This window comes from Protopterus annectens, chromosome 17.part0 (genome assembly GCF_019279795.1).
Source record: "Protopterus annectens isolate FY-2018-M chromosome 17.part0, PAN1.0, whole genome shotgun sequence".
NCBI lineage: Eukaryota > Metazoa > Chordata > Ceratodontiformes > Protopteridae > Protopterus > Protopterus annectens.
Window position 1 is genome coordinate 377863316 of NC_056751.1, and position 12902 is coordinate 377876217.

Sequence of the window (12902 nt, forward strand, 5' to 3'; positions counted from 1 at the left end):
GGTTTGTATTCCCTTGTATAGTAGTCTGCTATCCCTCTGGTTGGTAAAGTGGTCTTCCTGCCATAGGTTCTCTTCGCATCCTTAAAACGTTTGTTCAGTTTGGCTCTGGCTGTGTGTGTGTGTGTGTGTGTGTGTGTGTGTGTGTGTGTGTGTGTGTGTGTGTGTGTGTGTGTGTGTGTGTGTTTATATAGACACACACACATCAAATATCATGGCACTATTTGTATTAGTTTGCTTGGGATACCACTATTTCTTCCATTTTGTACAAAAACAGTTTACTCATTATATCTGGCGACAGTTTCAGTTATACATCTGTTCGTTTACTCAGGTTGCCCACCAATGTATGACCATTGCAGATATATTAAATTAAAGCCTTCTCATGCCATTTTTAAACATAAGGCAATTAAACTCTGCTAGACAGCATAGTTGTGTCACTGACAATAGTTAGCATTTGAGAAGCATTTTGTATTCACGCAGAGCATTAGACACACACATGTACCTCTTAACCTCTTTATTTTTTATTTATTTTGCAGAAAACATTAACATATGCGAGAGATGCAATTATATAGCTAAATTGGAGGCTAAGCTCTCTCCACCCAAGACTGGAACAGGCAGTCATGAGGAGAAGGTTAACACTTGCACCACACCTCCAGCCTCACATAGACATACTAAACCAGCACTGGAAAAAAATACACATAAATACACAAAATCATACTCTGAGGCGCTAAATAAAAACCTGCAAAAGTGTCACAGAGCTCCAAAGCAGGCACCCAAAAAAACCTGCACCTCCCGTCACAAACCAGACAATACATAAAACACAAAATCAGTGTGCTGGACAATCACAACCCTTAAGGCAAAATAACATACCTAACACGCTAGTAATAAGCGACTCTATAGTCGGGCACACTGATGTCCCACTCACTAGGCTGGACAAGGAGAAGGTTACTGTTAGCTGCCTGTCGGTAGCCAGAATCCGCCACATAACACAAGCTCTCAGGTCACTCCAGAACAAGTACAAATATGACTGTCATTGTTCATGTTGGTGTGAATGACCCGAGATGTCCTCCCTGGACTGCATGAAAAGAGACATGGAAGAACTCTCTGATCATGTAGTCCAGGCGGGTATGACCATGACCCTGAGTAGCATCTTGCCCTCAACAAGAATGATACTTCATTATAAAGAAAAAATGATCAATTTCAACAATTGGCTAAGCTTCTGGTGTCAATCAAAGGGGATCCAGTGTCTGTCATCCTGGGACAACATGCTCGAAAGGCCTCGTTGCTTCACAAGAGACGGCTTGCACCTGTCACCCCCTAGGTTTTCAAATACTGGGCAAGGCTCTTCTGCCCCCATAGTGCCTTTTTTAGGCAAGGCTCAAAAGTCAAACCCACCTCTGTAAACAGCACAAATAAAAAAAAAAATGAGGGTTATGCTACTCAGTGTCAGGAGTGTAAATCTCAGAATGCACGTGCTCAAAGCACTCCTCAGTATGAAGAACATTGACATCTGTGCAGTAACTGAAACCTGGTTCAAGGCTCCACAGAGCACACCAGCACTACCGGGCTACAACTCGAACCACACATTTCGGCCACAGAACATGGACCAAAACACAAAAGGAAGGGGGTGTATCCATATTCATCAAGGATGCCTACACTTCCAGGTTAGTGGCACAGCATGATACCTCCAATATCATCCATGTGCAACTAACATCAGGCAAATCTGCATTGCAAATTGTGGCCTGCTACTGATCACCCTCCATGACCCAGGACTTCCACTCCGCCTTTCTGGAGACACTGGAAAACATGAAGGTCCTACCTAACACCTTCATATTGGGCAATTTCAATTACCCTGCCATTAACTGGGAAAACTACTCAAATGCAAACACCCAGGTCTAGCGCTTCCTGGAATTTATCAACTCAAATGCCCTGGATCAGCTGGTAAACACCACTACCAGAAGTGAAAACATATTGGACCTGGTCATCACCAAAATGGGTGACTGGTGTTCCACACTGAGGTCAACCCGTCACTGGTTAGATCAGACCAATAAACTCATCACTCTGGATGTCCACACCACCACCTCTAACCAAGGAAACCGCAGTGAGAAACTTTTCTATAGCAAACTTCACCTTACTTAAGACAGAGGTGGTAAGTTTCACAGCCCCCACTCTAAAGTGTCCAAGAAGCAGGAACCTTTACAAATGCACTCTATGAGCACCTACAAGGATGCATGGATCATGCCATCCCTAGCAAAACCAAGACTCACTTCCCTAAGTGAAGGAAACCAGTTTGGTGGACCCCTGCCATAAACAGGGTATACAATAGAAGGAGGAAACTAGTTCAGAAAAAAAGCAAATCCCAAGAAGGAAAGACATCCCTGATCAGTATCAGTAAGAAGCTAAGGTCCCTTATAAAATCCTCCAAGGCTAACTTCAAAAGAAAAATAGCCAAGGATTCGAAAGATGACCACAAAGCCTTCTTTAGCTTTGTCAAGAATCTAAGTGACAACTTGCTCTGAGCTAGTGCAAAATAGCACAAAATGTACTGAACTCACTGATATTGCCAACATCCTGGCAGATGTATTCAGTGCAAACTTCACCCCCCTCTCACCCGCAAAAGGGCCCACAACAATACCTGAAAAGTGTAGTGTCCCAGAAATCGCAGATGCACAGGTGAAAACAGCCCTTTCAAAAGCCAAAAGCACAGCGTCAGTGGGGCCAAATGGTTTCCCAGGCTGCGTCTTGCACGAACTACAGAATGAACTAACCCGCCACTTAAACACACTGTTCAACCTCAGCCTCTCCACAGGCTACGTGCCCATAGAATGGCACACAGCAATGGTTATTCCGCTCCACAAAGGACGGGCCAGAACTGACTCTGGTAACTATGACCCCATAAGCCTGACTAGCCTGATCTGCAAGGCTATGGAGCGCATCATCATGGAACTCGTTAACAAAGACATTGGGAACCTCCAAACACTTAACCCAACCCAGTTCGGCTTTAAGAGCAGATCATGTCTACTAAACCTGGTTGACTTCTTTGAGACAGTCACCAAGACCATAGATGAGGGAAAGGTAGTTCACACAGCCTACCTTGACCTCACCAAGGCTTTTGACACCATTCCTCACTCAGGAATTATAGAAAAACTCACCAGCCTGAATATGAACCCCTATGTCACGAGATGTGCTGCCAACTGGCTTACATACAGAACTAGCACGGTAAGAATAGCAGGCTCCAGGTCCAACTCTAAACCAGTCACAAGTGGTGCTCCACAAGGCTCGGTCCTGGGACCCCTACTGTTTGGCATATACTTCTAAGAAGTACAGGCAAACACAGAAGGACTGTGGCTAACCAAGTTTGCCGATGACTGCAAACTGGGAGCCATAATTGACTCTCCGGCTGACATGGACATTCTCCAAAAGGGCCTTACTGAGACGGATACCTGGTGTCAAAGTCATGGTCTCAAGCTAAATGCCAAAAAATGCATAGTCATCCCATTTGGGAAAAGCAAAACACCCATGAATTACCACATAGGTCGCAACCCCCTTAATACAGAAGAGGTAATAAGAGATCTGGGGACCCAGGTAGATAGTAATCTCTCCTTTGACAATCATATTGCCAAAGTAGTTAGGAAATCCTTCTATGTAGCCCATCTTATTATTAAAGGGTTTGCATCTAGAAATAAAGAGGTTATAGTGCCCCTCTACTCATCACTCATCAGACCCATCATAAAGTACAATGCCCAGTTTGGGATGTACCTCACAAGACACTTCCAACAGCTGGAAAGACCACAAAAGTACCTCACCAAGAGGATTACTGGCTTCAAACATATATGCAGCCCGACGGGAAAAACTCCAGTTGTACTCAGTAGCATATCGCTTACTCAGAGGTCATCTCTGCCTGACTTATAAAGCCATGTCCAAGTTAGAATTGATGGACATGCTCCACCTAGAAATCCAAGTCACTGTGAGCCATTCACTCTAGTGAGCTAAACCTCACCACAACAATAAATCGAACATGCTGGAGGGATAGATTTCTGTCAGAGACTCCCCATGCTTTGGAACAAAATTCCTAACTACATTAGGCAGAGCCCTTCACTAACACTCTTCAAGAGAAACCTAGACGAGTGCATGGGTAACAGAAAATACACCCCTGGGATCACTTCATTGGCTCCTCTTGACAGAGGCAAAGTTAATTAATCAGTGGGGCGGTGAAAGCTGACACACACTGGCTATGCTTATAAATGCCCTCAGGCAGATAGCCTAGTACCTACCTATGAACCTACATTACACATTAAGATTTCAGTAACAGGTTACAAAAGACAAACATTTTAAACGGTTATTACAGCTTTGTTGTACATCTTAGTCAAGTATAATAACTGCAATTGGTTTTATAGTTCATAGTGTGAAAGTTGTTTAAGACACAGAACGGAAAAACAGTAACACTATTTATGTTAGGGTTTAGTTTTGTTAAAAAAAAAAAAAAGCCAGTTAATGCAAGAATCTAATTTAAAAATCATAAGATCAGGGGTAAATATGAAACATTAGGAGGACAGAAGGAGTGCATGTAGGAGAAAGTTGGAGTCTTAGTGCAAGAATATGGGTCAAAGCCAAAAATAATTGGAGGGCAGATTTGGTGCCTTTGTCTTTGAAGCTTAGAATAGGTAAATTTATATTTGAATGTATTTTATAAAGAATATGAGGTCTGAAAGCCAAATGTCTGTCATTGTTTAGTAACTTCCTTCCCCAATGATTTGCCAGAAAACCATAAATTTTATGAGTAACACACCAACAATATGAGACAAAAATTTGGACTTTCTGTGAAATTCTTGACAGTTGAGGGGTAGTCACACACAGTAAGAATTAAATTTGTGTGAATGACCATGAAGTATGGTTTAAAAAAAAAACTTAAGCAGTCAGAAACATATTAGGAAAACCAGCTCTGATCAGTAACCTACAAGTGGTTTCTGGTCTGTGCTGCTTACAGATGACTGGTTTTGATTCGATCACTTTGCTGTACTCTACACCAAAGTTATTAACCATGCGTAAACACCATTACTAACCCACATCCTGTTGCTGATTGTAGCTGTAGAGTACTGATGCATACAAATGTATTGGTAGATTACACAAATGATTCCATCTACATTTCTCAGAATAATTTAGAATAAGTCATTAAAGCTGTGTACTGAAAGTCTATTAGCAGATAAGTTGGGACGATACCTTCTGCAAGTGTTGCATATTAGGTTTTAAAAGCTTCAGACATGATGCTGCATTTGTGAAGAAACATATCTCACAAGTCTCAGCTTGATTTAAAATTAACTTGGATTTGTGTGTGTCTTTATTTCATGGTCTAACATCTGTAATTCATTGCCTCGTATTCCTTTGCTCAGTATGGATAACACTGCAAGAAGCAAAGGAAACATTTTCATTCTACAGTTTTTACAAACCTTTCTTACAAAATTATTCAGAAATACTTTATAATTTGCAAGTAAAGGTAGCATACTGCAGACAGCATTGCAGTAGACAGGCCAGCTACATATAACTGACTAAATGTAACTTTCAGGTTAAGAACTTCAGCATTCTTCTCTGGAGGTGTGCAGTCTTGGAAACAGTATACCACAACTCCATTATTGAACTGATAAATTGTTCTCAAATTGTGATTTGGAAATGGCAGAATCAGTGATTCTGCATTGCAGCAATATAAGTTTAAATATACAACCATAGTCATACCAGCACAACCACAACTGGTGTTTCAACTGCCAATAAATTACATGAGATTACTGGTTAAATGGAATGTTTTTTTACCAATCTTTGTAAATGGAATTTAACTTTGAATAAGTATGTGCACTTTTATTGTACAGTGCAGTGCCATGTGGTATTTCCATAGAAGTCACTTTTCTCTTTGCATTATAGAATTTCTTTTTTTACTACAACATGCTCTTTCCTGTCTGCATTCTCTGTTGACATCCGCTAGCGTAGTCTTTTGCCAACAGGAGTTTTATTCGGGACTACAGGATGGTATTCCTTTTTTTACATTACAGATTTTTGGACTAACATTCAGTTGTTAATGAGAGCATGCTGGGTAAATGCAAACTGGTAAGTAAAACAAAGTAAATCTCATAATCAAGAAGGCTTGGAGGTGGGGTAGTGGTGGTACGTGATGTTAAGGTACTTAGATGGTCTGTTTTTTTTTCTTGCAACATTAACATTTTGCTAAGTGTATGAATGCCATAACTTTATGGGCTGTCTGTATTTTTCTGGAAAGGATTGCAGCAATCATACAGAGCTCTGGATACTTTTTCCTGCTTGGCACTGACATTGTAGATGGTTTTCTAGGTCTTCCCACCCCATACCAATAAACCATCTTCACGGAGATTGTGATTAACATTCACTGCTGTAAAAGACTACATTGTGTTAGTAACAAGTCAGCTACTCTTATTAACCATCAGGAAACTTAAAACAGAGCTGTAGCCTTTTCCACAGTTAGGCGTAGTATGCTTTCTGTGCCTGATTTCATTTAAATACAAGAATGAAGGTACAGACACATTTGAAAGCTGTATCCATGTTATTCTTCCACTGTTGTATTGCCTACTGTGACAAACCAAAATGCTGCCAGCCCAGCTAGCTGGAATTTTGTGAATAATCATATGTCATTTGTGAATATCAACATGATTCATATGCTTGTCTTACAAATGTAAGAGAAGTATATGTTGTGTATATTAAACTACTGGTACGGAAGTGTGTGTTGAACAGGGTTTGTACAGTAGTGAGCTTCAAGGATGTGTCCACAATGTACCCTACTGGAATAGAATAGAAATCTATATAAACTATATATCTGTGCAAATGTATGTTTTAATAGCAGAATCTGGAACATACAGAGTTAACTTGCAAAAATTTAAGAAAATAAGTTGAAATTTAAGTGTTTTTCAATTGTGGTGTCTCCCAGTTCCAGTTCATTGGCAGACGCAATGTCTAGAGCTATAAGTTTTTCCGTTGTTATTAGGTATAAAATGTAAAGTGTTTAATTGTTTTACGACTTCCAGTTCTGAGCAAAGATCTGAGAGAGCAGTATTTATCACCCAGAGATTTTAAAATTCTATTAGTTTCTTTTTTATCCTGGGAAATTGTCAGGTGACAAAAAATGATGTCATCCAGGCTAACCCTGCAGTAGTGTTTGATATCAATTTAAGAAATCTCTCAGAGACAGACTATGCATTTTGTGTTTTGTCTTGGACCAAACAAGAACATCCACTCATCAACATCTGCACTTGCCTTGCTCTGTAAGTAAGTTTTTTTAGGGCATAGTAACTCTTTTTAGATATAGTTAGGATATAGTAAATTAGTTCAGATGTGTTCTGTCTTTAATTGAGACTGTCCTACATTGTTGTTTTAAATATTTCCTGTGGGTTTGAACTATGACGTAACTAAATTTGTTTTCTCAGTATTGTCTTGTTCTTTTCTTAAATATATTTAAACCTATCTTTGTGGTTGATATTTGTGGGACATATTTAAGCTGTTAGAGTACTTGCATATGTATTTGGTGCCACTGTACAGGCCACTCCTAAATAGCCTTGCAAGTCTTGGTCAAAACTACCATTTGGATTTATAGTAACATTACACTGTAAGGTTGGTCACCTTTTGTAAGGGCCTTAAAGTAGCTGATAAGTAAGGGTGGCTGGTGGCAGCTTGTACTACTTTAGTCTGGGCAGAAGGGGGCATAAGCTAGTAAACCTGTGTCAGCCTTTCTCGTGTATTTGTTTATATATCGATCAAGTGTGTGTGTGTGTGAGAGAGTCAGCTGCTTGGGCAGGGACATGAAGCACTGGTTGGACAGAGAGGGTGCTGGAGGTCTTGACTTAGCCACTCTGCTGATATCTCAACCCTCTAGCTGTGCCAGTGAGGAGTCTTATTGGGAATCTGGAGAAAGAGGGATAAACCAGGCCCAGACTATGATCTCTATGTGCTGTTAAAGGAAATTGTACTTTACCATGTGTGTACTTGTCATCCTCCCATTGGGTACATCCATCACTGTTGTCAGTGGTGAGGATTGAGGCTCCTTGATTACTGGGCCAGTGCAGGGGCATCACACCTACATTAATGAGCATTTTGCTGTCAGTGTTAAATGCCACTACTTCTGTGGGTTTATAATGTTTGAAAATAATCATGGGCAATCCTGTAGTACCAGCAGTGGAAACTGTTGTTCATCCATGCCACATGGTTCTTATTTTCACTGTTTCTACCCCTTAAGTAATGCAGGTGATATGATTTTGACTTGGAATCAGGAAAGGGTACAGGTCTCTTCTGTTTCTGTTAATGGAAAATGCACCCAATTAATGTTTTCTCACTTTAACCCCCCGCTCTTTCATTTGAACATCTGATCCAGTGCTCCATGTCCTTGCTGGGTCTGCTGGTTCTCCAGTCTTTACCTGTTCCGGTGCCTGCAAATTTTACTGGGGCCAGCAAAGTATCCAAAGGATGCTATAAGGGGGAAATCACACTGTCAAACATCCAAATGGGAGGTTAACATTTTATGGCCTACCCATTGTTACTTTCCCTCCTCCTCCCTTCCATAGACCCTTGGTATGCCCAAAGGGTGGGCATACAATGCAGATGTGCATGATATCACCCATCCTCTACAGCAGCCCAGCCATGTATCCATCCTGTACCCCTCTTATGGACATACCTTCCAGCAAGTCATCTCCAATCTGTACCAGAGATCAATGGAGGAAGTGCCCAGAGTCCACCCACTCACCCCTAGGATGGTAATGCCCATACCTCCCTCCTTGCCACTCAGTTGTCTGAACTGTTTATTGAACCTCAGGTCACCTGGGTTATAGGGCTTTATCCTTCTACATCACCACAGTGGCCTAATCCATTTTAAGTGACTCATCTCAAATTTACATTTTCCTTAGGCCTTCATATTATACTCACTCTGTTGCCTTCTCTGCTGTCAAAGAAAATGGCTTGTGATTTTCACTGTCTTTTTAAACAAAATAAATTAATATCCTATAATAAAAACAGAAAAGTTGGAATCCACTCTTCTGTTTCACTTGTGTGCTTTTACCAGCAAATAATACCGTCTTTATTGACAGAAGCAGGTGAAATTCTAATGTGGAGAAAATTATCCTGTAGCTAGATAAGGTGGTCACCATATGTCTGAAGTAACTTGCAAAACCCGCTGCTTAGGTTTACAAGGTCTTCCCGAGGTCTGAGTTTGGTTCCCCTACTTTATATTAGGCGTGCTTTAGCAGACTCACTAGTAAAACTAGGTTTTCAAAGATGTTTTCAATTCTGTCCTCATTCAGACTGGCAAAGTAACCCAAGTTCAGTGAAAGAGGATATATGCTCCATTTTGATATTTTTTTTTGTTTTTTTTTTCAAGATAGTCTTTTGGTGGTTTACTTTTTCTTAATTAAACACACACAACACACACACACATATGGGTCTACGTCAGAATGCCGACCTTCATATGGCTGACACCATATGATCGACATTCTAAAAGACCGACATCCTGAAATAGCACCATTTACCTACCTGTAAACACAGTAAAACTCTTATGAAGGGGGGGGCAAGACCCCCTGCTACTTAAATATTCTCACTCCGAGATTACATTGCAGGAAAGGGGAATCTCCCAGTCTCGCACTGTAGCGGGATCTCCGCTATCATTTGTCGGCCTTTCAAACATTCGCTCATATGGTGTTGGCCATACGAGTTTCGAACATTTGTAAGTTTGAACAAATGAAGGGCTCCCATATATATATATATATATATATATATATATATATATATACACATAAATATAAATATATATGTATATTTATATTTATATATATATATATATATATATATATATATATATATATATATAATGTTTTACACGTTCATGTGTGTGATTTCTTTCAGTGACTTTTTTTGTATTCCAACATAACACTTATGTTGCTTGGTTCATTGGTGAGTTTATTTTTTTTTTTATTAGAGTTTTCTGTTACATGTATTGTAGTGATGTTCATCGTGTTTCACTGTTGCAGTCATTACACTTGGGTTATCCTGCTGGCAGGCTACCCTCAGTCGGCCTGAATTCCAAAGTCCTGGTCTGGCGTCTGTTGCTGTTGCCTCTTCCCTGACGTCAGTGCGCTAGGGGTATATTAGATGCAGTCAACGCCATTTTCTTCAGTCTTTCTTGCCACACGGTGCCAGAAGCAAAAGCAGTTCGCAAGTGCCGGTCGGCCGACTCCTGAGATTTTCGAATTTGAATTTCAGAACCGAAGTCTTCAATAAAGCTAAGTACCCTATTGGGGAAACTTTTTTTGCTCCAGACCGATGTCAGTAAAACTAACAATTCCAAAACTGAAGAAAAACAAACGGTCAAAAAACAAATCAAAAGGTTCCGAACCAGCAGGTGTAAAACTCCAAAGGTTTATTAGGAAATGTAAAAGTAAAGCTTCCTTAGTAGGAAGACTTCTTCAGACAAAGGAAAAAATCATCAAACACAATTTAAAACCCAAAAAAGGGGTGTGTGTTACAAAATTACAAACAGCTGCCTTAATTGAACCCACTGACATACCTTCACATTTAAAGTTGTATTACATTAAAAGCATAAATAAATGTCCACTTAGTGTAGACAGGGTGTCAAACATAAAGTTTTCAAAAAAGAAACATGAACTTGATAAAAGTAACCAAAAATGTCTTAGTGAAGATTCATGAACCTAATCAAGTGTAAATACTGTTTGTTTCCCTTAAAATACATTTTAGCAAACAACTTTTCATAGGGTAAAACAAAACTCATACAGAATCTTGTGATTAAAAATAAAATAAAATGAAGTAATGCTTGCAACTAAGTATATACAAATATAATATCCATTCCTTAACAGAAAAGGTAGTAAGGAGTACACATCTCTAATGCAGAATGAAGAATCAATAATACATGAATAAATAAGCAGTGCAACTCAACTAGGAGTCTGCAAAAAGCGGAATTTCAAAGGCGTTTCTAATAAAAGAAATGCTATTTCTAATGTTAAATAACTGAATATGTTTATTTCTGTGTTAAAAATCTAACACAGAAATTGCTTGTCATTTCAATGCCAACAGAATGCAACAACAGTATATGAAAAATAATTTTTTTTAAATGTTCCTTGAGCAATGGGTAAAGCACCAAGCTGCGATGAGAACACTTTCTAAGCTTTAGTATGTACAGTTGTATCAGCCAAAACAAGTCAAAATGCAACTGTTTCAGAAAAAATATGGCAAGGCATTGCGTGGAAGACGCTTCTAAATCAAAACAAACAAACCGCTGGATTCACAAGACGGTACTTCATTCAAGAACCATGCAGGTACTAAGCATGCGAAAAAGGCGGATAGCCAAACAAATGAAAAATCAGTTCACAATTGTGCCCATGAATACGACACATTGCTCTGCAAATGAGTTTGTACTGTGTGCAAAAAAGGTAATAAATAAATTAACAGAAGACAAAAGAAAGAAACACACACCTAAGTAAATCCACAGCAGTTGATGTTCAATGACATTGACAATAGGTAAACTTAATACTTCAAAATACCGTGAGTCTAAACATTAAGATCTCATTGTTACTTATGCAAAAAGGTGTATGTGTCTAGAAGTAAGCAAAAATCAAGTCGGACCACAATGCAGAACCTGACAAAAATAAAACATACAAATCCTGAACGAAACTATGCAAAATGAAAATACAAATAAAAATAAAATAAAATAAGGTAGGGTCAAAGTACAGCGAAGCGCTGCAGAGGTCAGAAAACCAATGTTTCTCAAGTTAAACATTTGTGAATTAAGGTTTAAAAACCAGACTTGAGGTTTAAGTAATGATGAAAGAAGTCTTATCTTAGCAGGTTTCTTAACTTTAAAACACAAGTCAAAGAGGTAACCGGTTTCTCAACCCTGGTGACGTGTAACAGTTCATTTTAAGTTGCCAAATGAGTTCCTTTTTTTCTAATAACAATTGTTGGGGTCCTCCTCTTTCATCTGCAAGTACCTGGTCTATAACTAAAAAGGAAAGCGTGAGAAGGGTTGTTATTACAATGTCTTGCAAGGGCATTAGTGTTGCTCTTCTTCCTAATGTGGTACGTATGTTCATAAATTCTCTCTAAGTTTTCTGTCAGTCTTCCCTATATAAAAGGTAGGGCATGACTGGCACACAGCTAAATACACCACTGATTTTGAGTTACAATTGTAACGACCCTTTGCTTTAAACAGACGTTGCTTCACTATACATGTGGACCCTGTAGATATAAATTTACAATAGTTACATGTCTCACATTTGTATGTGCCTTCACTTCTAGTATGCTTTATTGAAGGTCTTTCCATAATGTTTTTGAGGTTTCTGCCCTTTCTAAAAATGATAACAGGTTTGTCCCCTATTTTCTCCGTGAGTTCTTTTTCAAAAGATAACAACTGCCAATTCTTTCTAAGTACATTGCTAATATATTTAGCTTCTAATGAAAAAGAAGTAATGAAGCTTTTTTTATTGTACTTCTTGTGGGAAAAATTGGTTTGACCCATGCTAGAAGAGTGGACACCAAGAATCTGTAATGTGACTTCATCTGCCTCTGCCAGGTTCACGTTGGTTTGTTTCAAAGTCAGAATGGGACTGAAAGAACCCAAACCCCTTTTCCTACAAACTTCTCCTATTGTGTCATCCACCAGTGATTCAGGGTACCCACGACTCATAAACATGCATTTCAACAAGGTACATTCCTAGTTGTAGGCGGAGTCTTCAGTAGTCATTCTTGCCGCTCTAACTAGTTGGCCCTTTAAAACAGATATTTTCTGGTGTAGCGGGTGGCAACTAGAAAAATGTAACATAGTGTTAGAGTGAGTGGGTTTCCTGTAAGTTTTAGCAACATAACCCCTATGGATGTCGTCTCTCTTCAATTCA

At 39.3% G+C, this 12902-nt stretch overlaps 1 protein-coding gene across 1 annotated transcript in view; it reads left to right on the forward strand.

Moving 5' to 3' along the window:
• The window catches only part of KCNQ1 (potassium voltage-gated channel subfamily Q member 1), a 2495454-nt gene that overhangs the window by 463547 nt on the left and 2019005 nt on the right, over positions 1-12902 (forward strand). The gene's annotated exons all lie outside the window — the stretch shown is intronic.